Source organism: Phacochoerus africanus, chromosome 3 (genome assembly GCF_016906955.1).
Source record: "Phacochoerus africanus isolate WHEZ1 chromosome 3, ROS_Pafr_v1, whole genome shotgun sequence".
Lineage (NCBI taxonomy): Eukaryota > Metazoa > Chordata > Mammalia > Artiodactyla > Suidae > Phacochoerus > Phacochoerus africanus.
Genome location: NC_062546.1, coordinates 169,155,039 through 169,170,002, shown reverse-complemented (window position 1 = coordinate 169,170,002; position 14,964 = coordinate 169,155,039).

The following is a 14,964-nucleotide window of genomic DNA, read 5'->3' as shown; positions in this document are numbered from 1 at the left end:
GAGAAGAGGAGTGAGTGAGAGGAAATGATCTTGGGTAGAGCTCAAAAAAAAAAAAAGAAAGAAAAAAAAAGACAAGAACAAAAACAAAAATAAAAAAAAAACCATGATCCTACAGGCAGACTGTAGCTAGGAGCCTAATTCCCTCCATGCAAAACTGTATGGTTTTCAACACGGGAAGTTCCCTAGATAATCAAAATTTCAAAGGACACAGAAGACCATTTAATAGGATTATACCTAAGCCTGTTATAGATTAAATTCTCTGGCTATTTGACACCGTAGTAACTAGCCCAGATTTGTATTTACAAAAAAAAAAAAGAGATGAGAAAAATTCCCTATTGATAGGAACAGGAGAACAGAATATCCTGTCCCTTCCCATTCCTAAAAAAAATTAAAAATAAAAAGAGGGAGAAACAAGTGCCAGGAAACAGAAATCCCACTTCCAGTGCACTGTTGGTAAAGTTCAAATGCACCAGGAAATCACACAGAGCAATGACCCTCCTGGTGCAAATCCTTCTAGCCCTTGTTTCAAAAGGCCTGTAGCCAAGAGCTAACATTTCTCCCTGAAATGCAGAAACAATAAATATCCACCTCCAGGTGACACAAATGGTTAAGCATTGACAGAATTTGAAATAGAAAGTACTAAGAACCCTGCCTCCAGCTTGTAACCACTAATCTTACTGTACCTTCTGAGTTTGAGGATGGCTGCAAATGACACTAGAAAACCACCAGCAAGAAAATTATGTGAAGAGAAAAAAAAAAAACCAGACTCGCATTTCCACCTTAAAATGGATGATGTTGGAGGAGACATAGACTGGATAAAACGAGAAGTAAGTAGGAGCTCCTGGAGTTCCCCTTGCGGCCAAGCAGAAACGAATCTGAGTAGGAACCATGATGACGTGGGTTTGATCTACTCAGTGGGTTAAGGATCCGGTGTTGCTGTGAGTTGTGGTGTAGGTCGCAGATGCAGGCAGCTTGGATCCCAAGTTGCTGTAGCTCTGGTGTAGGCTGGTGGCTACAGCTCCGATTGAACCCCTAGCCTGGGAACCTCCACATGCTGTGGGTGCGGCCCTAAAAAAGACAACAAACAAACAAATAAACAAAAAAACCAAACCAAACAAACAAACAAACAAAAAACAATGAGTAGAAAGGAATATTCCTTTAAAACATGATGGATAGTACCTTTACATAGGCATGTGTTCACCCCAAAGCGAATTAGGCTCAGATGAAGCTGTCATTCGAACATCAAGTGGCAAAGATGTTCATAAATAGAAAACCATGTAAGGAAGACCTTACGCAAAAGGCTTTTCCTGACACCTATGAAAAGTCTTAAAACTTATTTCTGCATTGGCTTTTACCACCTGGAAAGGTATTCTCTAGCTAATAAAGTCGTTTTCCAAATGATTTTCTAATAAGGTCAAGTCTCCTAGAGGGTTAGAGAAAAGTCTTAAGAGTTAATTCACTTTTAGCTAAGATTGCTGATTCGTTCCAGGTGGTTTATATTTATACAGGTTTAGTAGCTGATTTCCATTTGCAGCATTTTTAAACTTGACTTTATCCTTATTATTAGGAGACACTTCTGAGTTGACTTATTTACTACTCAATTGATTCTGCGAGCTAGTACTGTAAGCACAGATTTTAAAATACAGTAGACCTGCCATGGCAGCTAGCGTTTGGGTGCTCTGTGATGAAGAGAGGGGTGAGCTCTGCTCTGCCACCTTCATTGGGATGAGACATGACTGAATCCGTCACATCAGAGGATGCTTTGTCCCAGTTGTATTGGTTGGTGTACATACAGCTCTACAAACACATCTCTTATTGTACAACAAATATTTGCATTTGATAGATCATGTTTGCAATTGACATTCATGTTTATTGCTTATAAACATGAATACATGTTCACACTTTGCCTTTCTCATAATTTTAAGAGGACAGGCACTAAAATATATTTGTGTGTACTTGGGACGATCTTCCTCAAATCTGAGGAGACATGACAAAAATGTATGTGTCCTACGAAATCGTGGTTGCTTCTTCCTTCATGCAGTGAATAACAGCTCAGGCTCTGGTTCACTCAAACATTCTAGTTCTGTCAGTAATTAACCTCTCTAAATCTCAGTTTCATTAGCTACAAAATGAGGATAATCATAGTCTGCCTATAGAGTTGTTATAACAATTAAATGAGATTGTGAACATAAAGTGCCTTGGATAGTGACTTGGAAAAATAGGGCTCGATATACATTAGGTGTTATTATTACCGTATTTCATCAAATCTAATATGTGAGTGACTGCAAGATGCACCATGGAGGAACATGCATGCCACTATGAAAGAAATAAAAACACTAGTAGTTCAACCAAACAATTAAAATGTAATGCTTTGGGTTTTTTTTTATTACTTAGAATTTTTATTTTACATTTATTGAGGCAGTCTTTTTAGATGGAGACCTAGGTTTTACTATATAAAACTCTTATGCATGTATAAATAGGAAGACGTGAGTAAAAAATATTTCTAAGCTTCTTCACATTCTGAGTCTGACTCCCTAAATCGCTTTTTGACTCATAATTGCTGAAGGCTGTGTTTTTCCCACACAGTATCCTCCAAACATCAAAAACACTAGAGATGCCAGATTATCTTTTAAGCCACTGGCTCTTTTTCTCCAAGTTTTCATGCTGGAGTTTCTTGGATCTTATTGGATGACAAGAAGAGAAGATTTTTGTTCAACAGCCAGGACAGCTAGTTCTTTCTCAAATGACGACTGAATTGCTTGTTGACTGAAACACCAAGGAATTGCCTTTGTGTTGTTATACCATCAGGAATAATAATCCAGTTGACGTATGCACACCAATGACACCCAAAATGGGTAAATTAGGATTTATTAAATACAGAATTTTCTCTGTTACTTTTTTCTCTTTCTTTCATTTCTCATATGAGTCAAATAAGATGTGTCAATACCTAGAGTCTAAATGAAATGGAAAGTTAGACACTTTCCAATAGAGTGTAGGTACTGATTCTAACGGTGTCTGAGAAGATCCAACATTGATTTGTTGTTTATTCATTTAACAAACATTTATGGAATGTCCGTTCTCTGGACACATAGTAGGTAAGATATCAGGAATTCGAAGAGACTGGCTTCATCATTAAGGCAAAATAATGAATGCAGCCCTCGGGCAGTGATAGAAAGCAAACTGGTGAACACATAATGAATGCAGAGACTGAGGGTCATGAGGGATGCGTGCACAGGTGTACTGGAGGCACAAAGAAGACCACGATGGATTCTGCTTGGACCTGAGTTGGGAAAATACAAATGAGTTTCTAGACCAGCAAAGGAGGAAAAACTATTTGCAGGCAAAACTGGCCTTCCTCAAAGGAAAGACTGTATCTTCTGATTGTTTTATTCATTGTGTTTGTTTTTTTGTCTTTCTGTCTTTTCAGGGCTGCACCCTCAGCATATGGAAGTTCCCAGGCTAGGGGCCCAATCGGAGCTCTAGCCGCCAGCCTATGCCACGGCCACAGCAATGCGGGATCCGAGCTGCCTCTGCGACCTACACTACAGCTCACCGCAACGCCGGATCCTTAACCCACCAAGCGAGGCCAGGGATCAGACCTGCGTCCTCATGGATGCCAGTTAGGTTTGTTAACCACTGAGCCACGACGGGAACTCCTCTTCTGATTGTTTTAAATTTTACTTTCTATGTCCTGTCTATGTCTCTTGCACTAAGAGGTTGAAATTAGGCACTTGTCTTGCTTCTTCTGGGAATTGCCTATTTATAACTTTTTTTTTTTCTATTCTCCTCTTGGGTTATGTTCACTTACTGACCTGTAGGAATCTTTTATATAGTATGGAACTTAACTCATTATAAATTATATACTTTACAAACATATTCTTCCATTCGGTCACTTGCCTTTTAATTTTGTTAATGGTAAATTTTTTATTCCAACAGTTTGATTATTTCCCCAGCCATATCTGTCAATACTTCCTTTACAGTTTGGACTTTAGATTTGCTTGTGAAGGGCTTCCTTATCCTAAGACATATTCTAAAATTTGTATAAATTTTCTTCTATTTTAAAGGTTTTTTTAAACGATAAAGTCTAAAGGTAAAACTTATTTTTAAATAAGGCATGTGGTTGGTATGACATTTTTCGGCCAAATGCATGCAAAATTTAAAACTACCCTTAGATTTTCTGTTAGCTCTTACCAGATCGTTATTAACCTAGAAAATTACAAGCAGGCAACTTTCAATAATCCATGCCAACAAAGAAAAGTAGTTCAAAAATGAAATAAAACTACTCTTTCAGTTTCAAGTGTCAGAAATTTCCATCGAACTAACTTTAGTAAAACAAGACATTTTTTTGGCTCTCATAAAGCAAGACAGGGCAGGGATGGGTCTGTCTTCAGGAATGGGTGGATCTGGGGATTTGAAAGTCATAAAGACCAGGTCTGCCAGTTGTTTCTGCTTCTTTCTTTGTGCTTTTTCCCCCTCAATTGCAGACAAATTTTTCCCATATGGTAGGAGAAATGGGTGCAAAGCCTTCCAGACACACATTCTCCCCCTTCAGCAACCAGAGAGAGAAACACGTTCCCCATCACATCCAAGAAAAAACAAATCCCAGGATAGGAGTCTGACTATACTACTCTTTAGTTACTGTTTCTTTCTTTCTTAGTCAATGACCCGTCCCAGACCCATCCCTATGGCCGGGACAATCAAGATCTCTGTGATGACCGAGCAGACCTAGGTCACGTTCCCAGTCCAGTTGCCAAAGCAGCAGGATCTGAGAGCAGAATAAAGAGGGTGGTCACAGACATAACTGCCAAGAGATCCACTAACAATCAGTGCCTCTAATTTGTAATTTGCTGCAATCGATAATCATAAAAGCAACACGAACATTTACAATTCCCTATTGACTGAACGAGATTTTAGACACATAAGTTGTCTTTCTCTTTTTTGATTATCTTAGGCTCACATTAAAATGAATTCCCATAGCCTTAATACATAGTACATGATTTGAAACTTGAGTTTTCACCATTTGAGCTAAGACAAGTTGTCTAACCTCACCTGGTTTAGGATTTATTTCATCTGTTGGAGTTCCCGTCGTGGCTCAGTGGTTAACGAATCTGACTAGAAACCATGAAGTTGTGGGTTCGATCCCTGGCCTCGCTCAGTGGGATAAGGACCCGGCGTTGCTGTGAGCTGTGGTGTAGGTTGCAGACATGGCTCGGATCCTGCGTTGCTGTGGCTCTGGCATAGGCTGGCAGCTACAGTTCTGATTTGACCCCTAGCCTGGGAACCTCCATATGCCGTGGGTGCGGCCCTAGAAAAGGCAAAAAAAGACAAAAAAAGAGATTTTTTTCATCTGTAAAATGATGTCTTTGGTTTTATGGCATAGGGAAATGGAAAGAAGACAAATTAAAAATAGAGAGAAAAGAGTCTGGGATTCAATATTTGCCACAAATGATTCTTAAATCTCCAAGAGTACAGTAAGAGGTGAACTCTGCTCATGGCATCACATACATCTATACTGCATGCCCTTCTCTGTTCTGGTCATGTTCTTTAAGGAAAACATAAAGCCCAGAATCAGATTCTTTATGTGTGAGTCAGAAGCTCTTTCAGGAACAATAAAAACCCAACTCAGATTAGGTTAATGGAGTGAAAAGGGGTTTACTGGTTCCTACATCTGCACTGGAGAGCACACAGCATTCAAAGAAAAGCTGAAGGAACCAGGGTCTCAGAAACTGTAACTGGGACTCGAATTGTTCCATGTCTATCTGTTCACTGCTTATCGCTGCTTCTCTTTGCATCTTTACTCCCATTATTTTGTGACAATGGACATGGCTGCCAGAAACCTCAGGTAAGCAGACATAGCCAAACGGTATCTTTAACCATGCAAAGAAACAACTCTGGCTCCAGATGAGTTATGTGTACAGAACTTGGGCCGATCTCTGTTGGAACAGAGTTGGACCCGTATTTACTCCTGTGGCAGGGAGATGGTAACGATTAACTGGAACTTGGGGTGGATTAGGGAGTAAGGTGGTTAGACCTAGCAAATAAAAAGACATCCTATATTTAGTCTGGCAATTCCGGGTGGGAGAGCTTTCTAAATAGGCAAAATCAATAACCACCACAGTTTACTCCACTATTTTCCTCAAGAAGCTGCCTTTATGTCCTTTGCAATTTTGTTTATACCAGTGGGCATATTTGAAAGCAGGCAGACAAGGGCTATCATCTCAGAAATTTGGCTCTGCCTTAAGAGTGGAAGGCATTTGCTGTATTTTTTAATCCTCCTTGAAAAATTCTTTCTGGGCTCTTCTTAAAGCCAACGTGCCTCTTCCAGAAGCATCGTGGTGGCTGAGAGCTATGCATTCTCCAGAGTCACAGAATCACAGAGCTGGAGGGAGGACTGGAGGTCCTGGCCTATCCTTTCATGTGATTTGTAACTTAGGGTAACTTAGAAAACTACCCAAGAATTTCATGCATGATCTTTTCCAGATGAGGAGTCCTTACCAACTACCAGTGTTTCCAGGGCATAAAAGAGAGAAGCAGGAGGAAGGAGATGAGTTGAGAAGAAGTGCCAAAGAGCTTTGATCAGTGAGGAGCCAGGAGCTGTCTGCCGTAGAGGAATAGACATGGTCAGGCTGCATTTCAGACAAACAGGTGGTTTAGAAAACATGCGTGAAAGGACAAGAGGGAAGTGGCCTAATGGGGAGCAGAGGCATTGGTCCCACTGAAGGCTAGTAGGGGGTCCAGTTAGGGTAGTGAGGGTACAGCTGGAAAGAACATAAGGTAGAGGAGACCTGTTTGCACAGTTCAGAGTGAAAAAATCAGCGGGAATTCGTGGCTGATATTTTCCATGTTTAAATTCACTCCTGTTTTTAGCTTCAGCCAATGACATAGCATCCATTTCTCCCACTGTCAAGAGCCTGCAAGTAGCATACACACTGGTTTTGCAAAAGACTGCATTCAAATACTCCCTGAAGATATTGTGCAATCAGCAAGTTCATCATGTTCTTACCATTTTAATGATGTTTTTAAGTGGAAGTACTTTCATATATCTGTCCTCTTAATGTTTATTTTTACCAAGGGCAGTTGTGGACACAAGAATGATTCTACGTCCATGTTGGTTTCAGTGATTTTTTTTTTTTAAAGTGTGCATGATTCAAACTCATTATTTTAGTTTACATGATTCCCATTTTAACCTTACCTCCCATGAAATGAGGTGGGAAAGTCTCAGATCCAGTGTTAGCTGACTTGTCCCAGACCTGCCTCTCACCTGCTCAGGTTCGCCTGACGATCAGAGGCATGGGCAGAACCTCGGAGTCTCCACTTACGGCTGGAGGGCTCTTAAGCCAAGCGATCTCTTAGCAGCCTTCTCTATCTAGTAACATCAGATTCAGTAGCCGAGGAAATTATAATTGAGACCATGAAAAGATGATGAGCTTTTGCTGACCGTGACCCCTTGTTAAGTAAGCCAAACACTCGGATATGGGTTAAGAGCATGGGCTTTAGAATTCAGCAGACTTGGGTTTGAATTCTGGTCCTGACATGGCATGTCTTCCTTCCTAAGCCTCAGTCTCCACCTTTTTGAGAGTAGAAATTCCTGTTCAGTAGTGTCATTGTAAAGAATGCATGCGAATAAGAGGTGTGGGAAGCTCTTTACGCCGTTGTCAAAACATGGGGGCTGGCAGTCTGTTCATTACAAGGTACCTCATCCATTGGGCCAACATGGAACAAAATCAGTTATTCCAATCATTCAATTGTTTGTACAGTCATTCAATTATTCCTTCAAGAATTACTACATCTGCTCAATAAATATTTGCACCGTTATGGCGATAGGCATGGCCTCTGGCTATAGAATTCCATCCAAGCATTTTTATATTCTCATTTTCTGGCTGCCACCCCTCTCCCTGTCCCCAACATGCTGCAACTGCAAGAAACATTTTGGAATGGTTGTTGTTATGGTATCCTCAAAAGTAACCAGCTCCTGGTTTTAATTCATCTTGGCCCCTAATTTTTTCATGAGAAGAGAAGTCAGTGAACTTGTGCTGCAGCATCTATTTCCAGAGCTGATGTGTTTAGTCATTTGTGTGTGCAACTGCCAAAGGCAGGCTGGGTTACTGTCCCATGGAACATCTGCACGGTGTTTATCATTTTGGCATTTGAGAATTCTGTCAATACGTGCAGACCCGTGACAACCTGAAGATTTTTGTTTCCAAATGTGCCATCGATGAATAACGGCCCAAATGAGCAAAATCATCCAGACGACCATTTGGGTGGAGAGTGAGGCTGGGAATTACAATGTATTTCCAAGTGCTCTGGGGGTAAAAATCCGTTGCTATCATTACAAAACAATACAGGCTTTGGAAGCACAATAATGTGAGAAACGGCTTTAGAATCAGACAACTTGCTTTTGTTTTGGAAGCACAAATTCAAGTCTGGCCTCAGTTAATCACTGGCAGAAGCAGCTTTCTTGATTAAGTCAGTCCCCTGAAAGAACATGTGTCTTTATTACAAAGAGCACCTTCTCCTAATTCCCACCTTAGAAGCCAAGGCCAAGTTCCCCTCAGCTGAGCTCACGGCTTTCTCAATCACAACCACTGGTAATTTGAGATAAACTCCAACTTGTGTCGTCTCTAGTGGTTCCCCAGTGGTTCTACCTCCTTTCAAATGACTCAATCTTTTGTCTCCAAGTGGTATCTTGGAGGTGTGCAAAGGCACTAATGCCATTATTTTTGACCACTTCCTAGAACTCGAGAAACGCCTTCACAGAAGGTTGAAACCATGCCTGGTCTTTTAGTCTGACTCGACTTAAAAAGGCATCAGATACAAATAGATTCTGGGAAATAAATCAACTTTAGGCCTTTTACTGCTGAAGGCTTAAAATAATTCCCAAAAAGGCTAATTATGTCTTCCTTTGCTCAGTAGTTGGGCTTAATAATAAGCACCAAACATATGGCGGAGACTGGGCTGCATAACCCATCATAGCTTTCTGCTCAGCAGCAAGGGTATTGGTCTGAAAGGAAACTGTATACGGAAAGCTTACACATATTAATAGTTATAGCATATATTATTTCTGGAGACTATAAATGCTAACCTTGCTTCTAAACATTTCTTCCAACTCACTAATAATCAAAGAAGCATAATATAAAATAGCACTAACAATCTGTTTTTAATCTATCAGATTAATAGAGATTCTTAAATGGTGATAATACAGAGGAAGATTTGATGAAATAAGCACTTTCCTACCTTACAGTGAGAATATAAATTGGGGCAATCTTTCTGGACAAAAATTTGGCAAAGAGTACAAGGGCCATAAATATATTCATATATTTTGATACCATCACTTGATTCACAGACATCTATCTTATGGAAATAGGATAAACCATGACAAAGAATTCAGAATAAGAATATTCACTGAAACACAATAATAGCCAAATGTCCTATGAAAAAAAGAAAGATTAAGCAAATTGTGTACATTTACCACATTCAATGAAACTCCATGCAGTCATCAAAAATCAGGTTGACAATATCATGTTCAAGGGCAGAGGGAGAGTGAAAATAGGATACTGAACTGTGGATACACCGTGATCTTAACTATGTAAAATAACATAACTAACACATATTGGAGATGAAATGATGTTATTTTTAAAACTTCAACAGTTTCTGTGGAGTTCCTGTGTGGCTCAGAAGGTTAAGAATCTGGTGCTGTCACTACTGCAGCTCAGGTTCAACCCCTGGCCTGGGAACTTCCACATGCCACTGATGCAGCCAAAAACAAAACAAAGGGAGTTCCCATTATGGCTCAGGGAAAATGAATCTGACTAGTATCCATGAAGACGCAGGTTTGATCCCTGGCCTCACTCAGTTGGTTAAGGATCTGTCATTGCCATGAGCTGTGGGTTAGGTTGCAGATTCAGCTTGGATCTGGCATTGCTGTGGCTATGATATAGGCCAGCAGCTACAGCTCTGATTCGACCCCTAGCCTGGGAACCTTCATATGCCACAGGTGTGGCTCTAAAAAGACCAAACAAACAAAAAAGCAAAGCAAAACCAAAAACTTCAGCAATTTCTGAATTCCTGCGTAGAATCTGAGAAGTTGGGTTGGTTAGAGATTGCAGGGGGAGGGGAAGGTGCCTAAGCCATTTTCCTTGGGGGACCTCTGTACCAGCAGAATAATCCAAATCCAACTGCAAAAAAAAAAAAAATGTTTTGCTTAATATTACCAAAAGCTGCCTTCACTGTGGGCAGTGGAAACTTCTGCAGAACTCCACCATGCATTTAAATAACAAGTATTTATGGAGCCTCCATTATGTACTAAAGTACTGTGCTAGGTGAAGGGAAAATAGTATTAAGTAATGAAGACACAGTTCCTGCCTTCATGGAGCTTACTGTCTGATCAGTCATTATCATTATGTTGTCTACTGATTTTTTTTCTCAGTAGTACCAACAAGTCAGGGATTTGGAAAAGAGATGTTTGGTGATATACACGTGGCTAATGGATTCTGGACACAGCAATGTCAGATATTCTGTCGTAAGTTTCCTTTCCCACATTGAAGTTCCCTTGTGTGATCTTCAAGACATTTAAAGTCTGTTAAACATGTCTGCCTTGTGGCTTGTTGGGCTATAAGGATTAACAGGAGGGTCTGGTCCTCACACTTTGCAGCCAAACAGGCATAAGGGAGCAGAAGAAGCCTAGCAAAGCACTCACAAAAAATACTAACAGAGAAGCACAGAGCAGCTGCCAGTTCAGAGCAAGAGGCAAGGCAACAAGCCAGGATGGGTTGATGGAATAGGTAGGCGGGACAACAAATGAAGCATCTCCTGAACATACAAAAGATAGATATAAAATCCTAGAAGGGAATATATAAAAAATATCTAGGGTAAGTGGGATTACAGGTTTATTCATTTTTTGCTTCAATCCACATATATTATCATTACATAAATGAAATATAATTTTCAAAACCTCAGCCCTTATCACACTCATCATTTGTGTTCTTACCATTCTTTAAAATTCCTTCATCTTTTGCATCATTTTTTCCCCTTCCTTCCCTCCTTTGCCTGCCCTGATCACAAGTCTTGTCAGTCAGCCACATACATAAGGAGACTCTTTTTTGCCATGACCTATATTTGGTGTTAAAATAGCAACATTCATCATGCATTGGTCTAAGCATTTCACATGTATTGACTCCTTTAATCCACACACCAACCCTCCTGGTTTATTTTGCAGACAAACACGTGGGAGTGTGGAAACATAAACCAATCTGTCCAGTCACGCCAGGGAAGAGCAGGACTGTGATCTGAACACAGGCACTCAGGTTCTAGAGCACGCAAACACATAGCCACTTCACTGGACAGCTTGGGGGAAAACATAAATGATTGTGATTACAGTTCTAACCCCAACACTGCTTAGTATCTCAACTTTTATATGAAATTTAGGGCACGAGTTTTGGGGACCTGAGCCCAAGTATTTGATTAATGGTATGACACAAATCCCATCCTTGTGCCCTAGAGCACTCACTGCACCCACCAGCCATGCTACACCTTTGCCAACAGAAAGGCAAGCCATGGGACTTCACTACTTAGCCACATGATCTTGGGTAAGTTATTTAAACTTCAGACCACAAAGGTACATGCACTTCAATGTTCATACCAGCACAATTTACAATAACCAAGATATGGAAGCAACCTAAATGTCCATCAAGTTGAACAGATTAAAAAAGATGTGAAATTTTATATATAGGCACAATGGAATATTACTCAGCTCTAAAAAAAGAATGAAATAATGCCATTGGCAGCAACATGGGTAGACCTAGAGATTATTATACTAAGTGAAGTAAGTCAGACAGAGAAGACAAATACCGTATGAAAATCACTTATATCTAGAATCTAATATATGGCACAAATGAACTTATGTACAGAAAAGAAACAAACTCATGGTTATGGAGAACAGATCTGTGGTTGCTGAAGCAGAGGTGAGATGGAGGGGGATGGACTGGGAGTTTGGGGTTAGTGGATGTGAACTATTACATTTAGAATGGATAAACAATAAGATCCTACTGTGTAGCACAGGGAACTATATCCAATCTATTGGGATAGACCATGATGGAAAATACTATAGGAAAAGGAATGTGTATGAATATATGTATATATGTATATATGTATATATGTACGTGTGCGTGTGTGTATACACACATATGTATATGACTGGTTCACTTTACTGTATAGCAGAATTTGACATAACATTGTAAATCAACTATACTCTAATAAAAATTTAAAAGAAAAGAAAACAAACCTATGGTTATCAAAAGAGGGGGGGAGGGATAAATGAGGAGATTGGGATTAATATATATACACTACCTTATGTAAAATAGATAAATAACAGTAGATAAGGTCCTACTGTATAGCACAGGGAAATATATTCAATATCTTATAATAAACCATAATGGAAAATAATCTGAAAAAGAACCTATATACACATAACAGTATAACTGAATCACTTTGCTATATACCTGAAAGTAACACAACATTGTAAATCAACAATATTTCAATTAAAAATTTCAAAAAATCTTTATTAAGGTAAAAATAAATCTAGTTTACTTAAGTTTTTTAAAAAAGGTTTCTGACATTTGTTTCTTTATCTACAAAACGGGATTAAAAATACCACTTCATTAGACTATGTTTATATATCCTTAGCACAATGCCTAGCAATTTTCTCCATCAATCATCAGCATATTTTGTTACGTTAGAGACTCATTTGTCCTTATGTAGCTTACCTTCTAGGGGCCTATAGATCAAATCTGGTCCACTGCCTGTGTTGTAAATAAAGTTTTATTAGAACATAGCCATGTTCATTTACATCTTGCCTAATGGCTGCTCTCAGGTCATAATAGCAGAGCTGACTGGTTGCAACAGAAACTATGTGACCTGAAAAATCTAAAATATTTATTCTTCGGTCCTTTACAAAAAAAAAAAAATGCCAATCCTGGCTGTAGACACACTAACTGGATGGGGGTAACAAAACAAATAAACACAATCAGCATATTTTTGTGGATTTTAGATATATCTCTCTGCTTTGTTTATTTTATAGAAAACTAAAGTTTCTTATCTAGATGAATAGCATAGAAAACACATAACATAAACATTTTAAAATTATCACCTTAAAAAAATCACAAATACACAAAGCCATTTGGGAAATTGTGAAATGGCTTACGGATTCCCCACATCATTTGTTCTTTCATGTGTCATTTCAAAGTTGCTGCAAAGGTTTCCTTCCCAGGCACTGATATTCTTATCAGGGAGGCAATGATCTATGCCTGAACCCCTTGGCTCATATGTTTAGGTATCATCTGCCTCGCCCTGAGATGAATCAAAATGAAACATTACAGGAGTGAGAATGGGGGGCAGGTTATGGCTTCCAGACTTAAACAGCAGCCGAGTGATCTATAGAATGTCTCCAAAGGATATTAAATTAATCAGCCAAGGATTATTGTGTATTTTTCTGAACATCTGTGGGCTCTTTCTTTAGGGTGTTTGGATGGAGTTTCTATGATAAGATTGTAGAAGTGAAGCACTCTTATTGTCATACAGCTGGCACATGGAGAGAGACTTCAGGCCGGCATCAGGGACTCAGCATTCAGAGTCCAGTGGATTCCCTGGGAATAAAAATAGGTGCCTCCCTGAGGAAGGGAGGTTGTGCACTGTGCTTTGTTTAGAGAAGGCTTAGGTTGGTAGGAACGGAAAATCTGTTTTTCCTATTGTGCTCTTTCAGAATCAAACAGCAGCCAAAAATCCCAGAAGAAAAAAATGAGAGTTTTTTTTAAAAGGACAGTTGAGGGGAAAGGGGGGCGGACCCAAAGCATAAGGCAATCGTACATAGTTACCAAGAAAGTGAGGGATTCCTCCCAAATTAAATTTCACATTGAGCCACAAAGATCACAGATCCTAACTAACCAGAGACTTAGGAGCGTGTGGTCTGAAGGCAAAGAAATGACTGTGGAGAAATGGAAACAATATAGTTTAATGTAAAAAGCTGTTGTGTCTCAAGCATTCATCAAATTAATTGTGATAAAAATTACTTCTTAAGGAGGATATTTAGCAGAAAGGCGTAATATCAGGGTTTGGATAGACAGCACTGCATAAAGACAAGAGAGCAAATACTCCTGCTGGAGCTGGAGAAAGAACAGGGACTTTGGACTGAGACAGAACTCAGTTTGCAGCCCAGATCAGCCACTTACCCTTGTAGAAGCTCAAAGAAATTACTTTCGGAGTTCCTGTCATGGCTCAGCAGGTTAAGAACACCACTGGTATCTATGAAGACACGGATTCAATCCCTGGCCTCGCTCAGTGGGTTAAGGATCCAGCATTGAGGTGAGCTGTGGTGTGGGCTGAAGATGTAGCTTGGATCTGACATTGCCGTTGCTGTGGGGTAGGCTGGTGGCTACAGATCTGATTCAATCCCTAGCCTGGAAACCTCCGTGTGCTGTGGATGCGGCCCTAAAAAGCAAGGAAGCAAGCAAGAAAGAAAGAAGAAAGGAAGGAAGGAAGAGGGAAAGAAATCACTTTGCCTCTCAGAACCACCTCTTTGTAAGTCATGCCTTGCAGTTCACTGCATAGAGAGAATGGCAACCCTCAATCATCACCTTGGGCTCCTGCTCTCCCTTCAGCTGTGGTTCATCTTCATCCACACTTTTCATGCCTTCCTTCTGCCAGGAAATGGAGTGCCTCACTTCTAGCTCCCTTTATGGCCACCTTTGTCCCTGCCTTTCGTCCCTCCCAGCCCTCTGGAACCCCAGTCTCTGTATCTCCCATCTGTTCCTCCCTACCCACCCTCTAGGAACCTGACCAAATATCCCTAATCTCTCCCCTAAAAATCCTTGATCCTCGGAGTTCCCGTCATGGCTCAGTGGTTAACGAATCCGACTAGGAAACATGAGGTTTCGGGTTCGATCCCTGGTCTTGCCTAAGGATCGGGCGTTT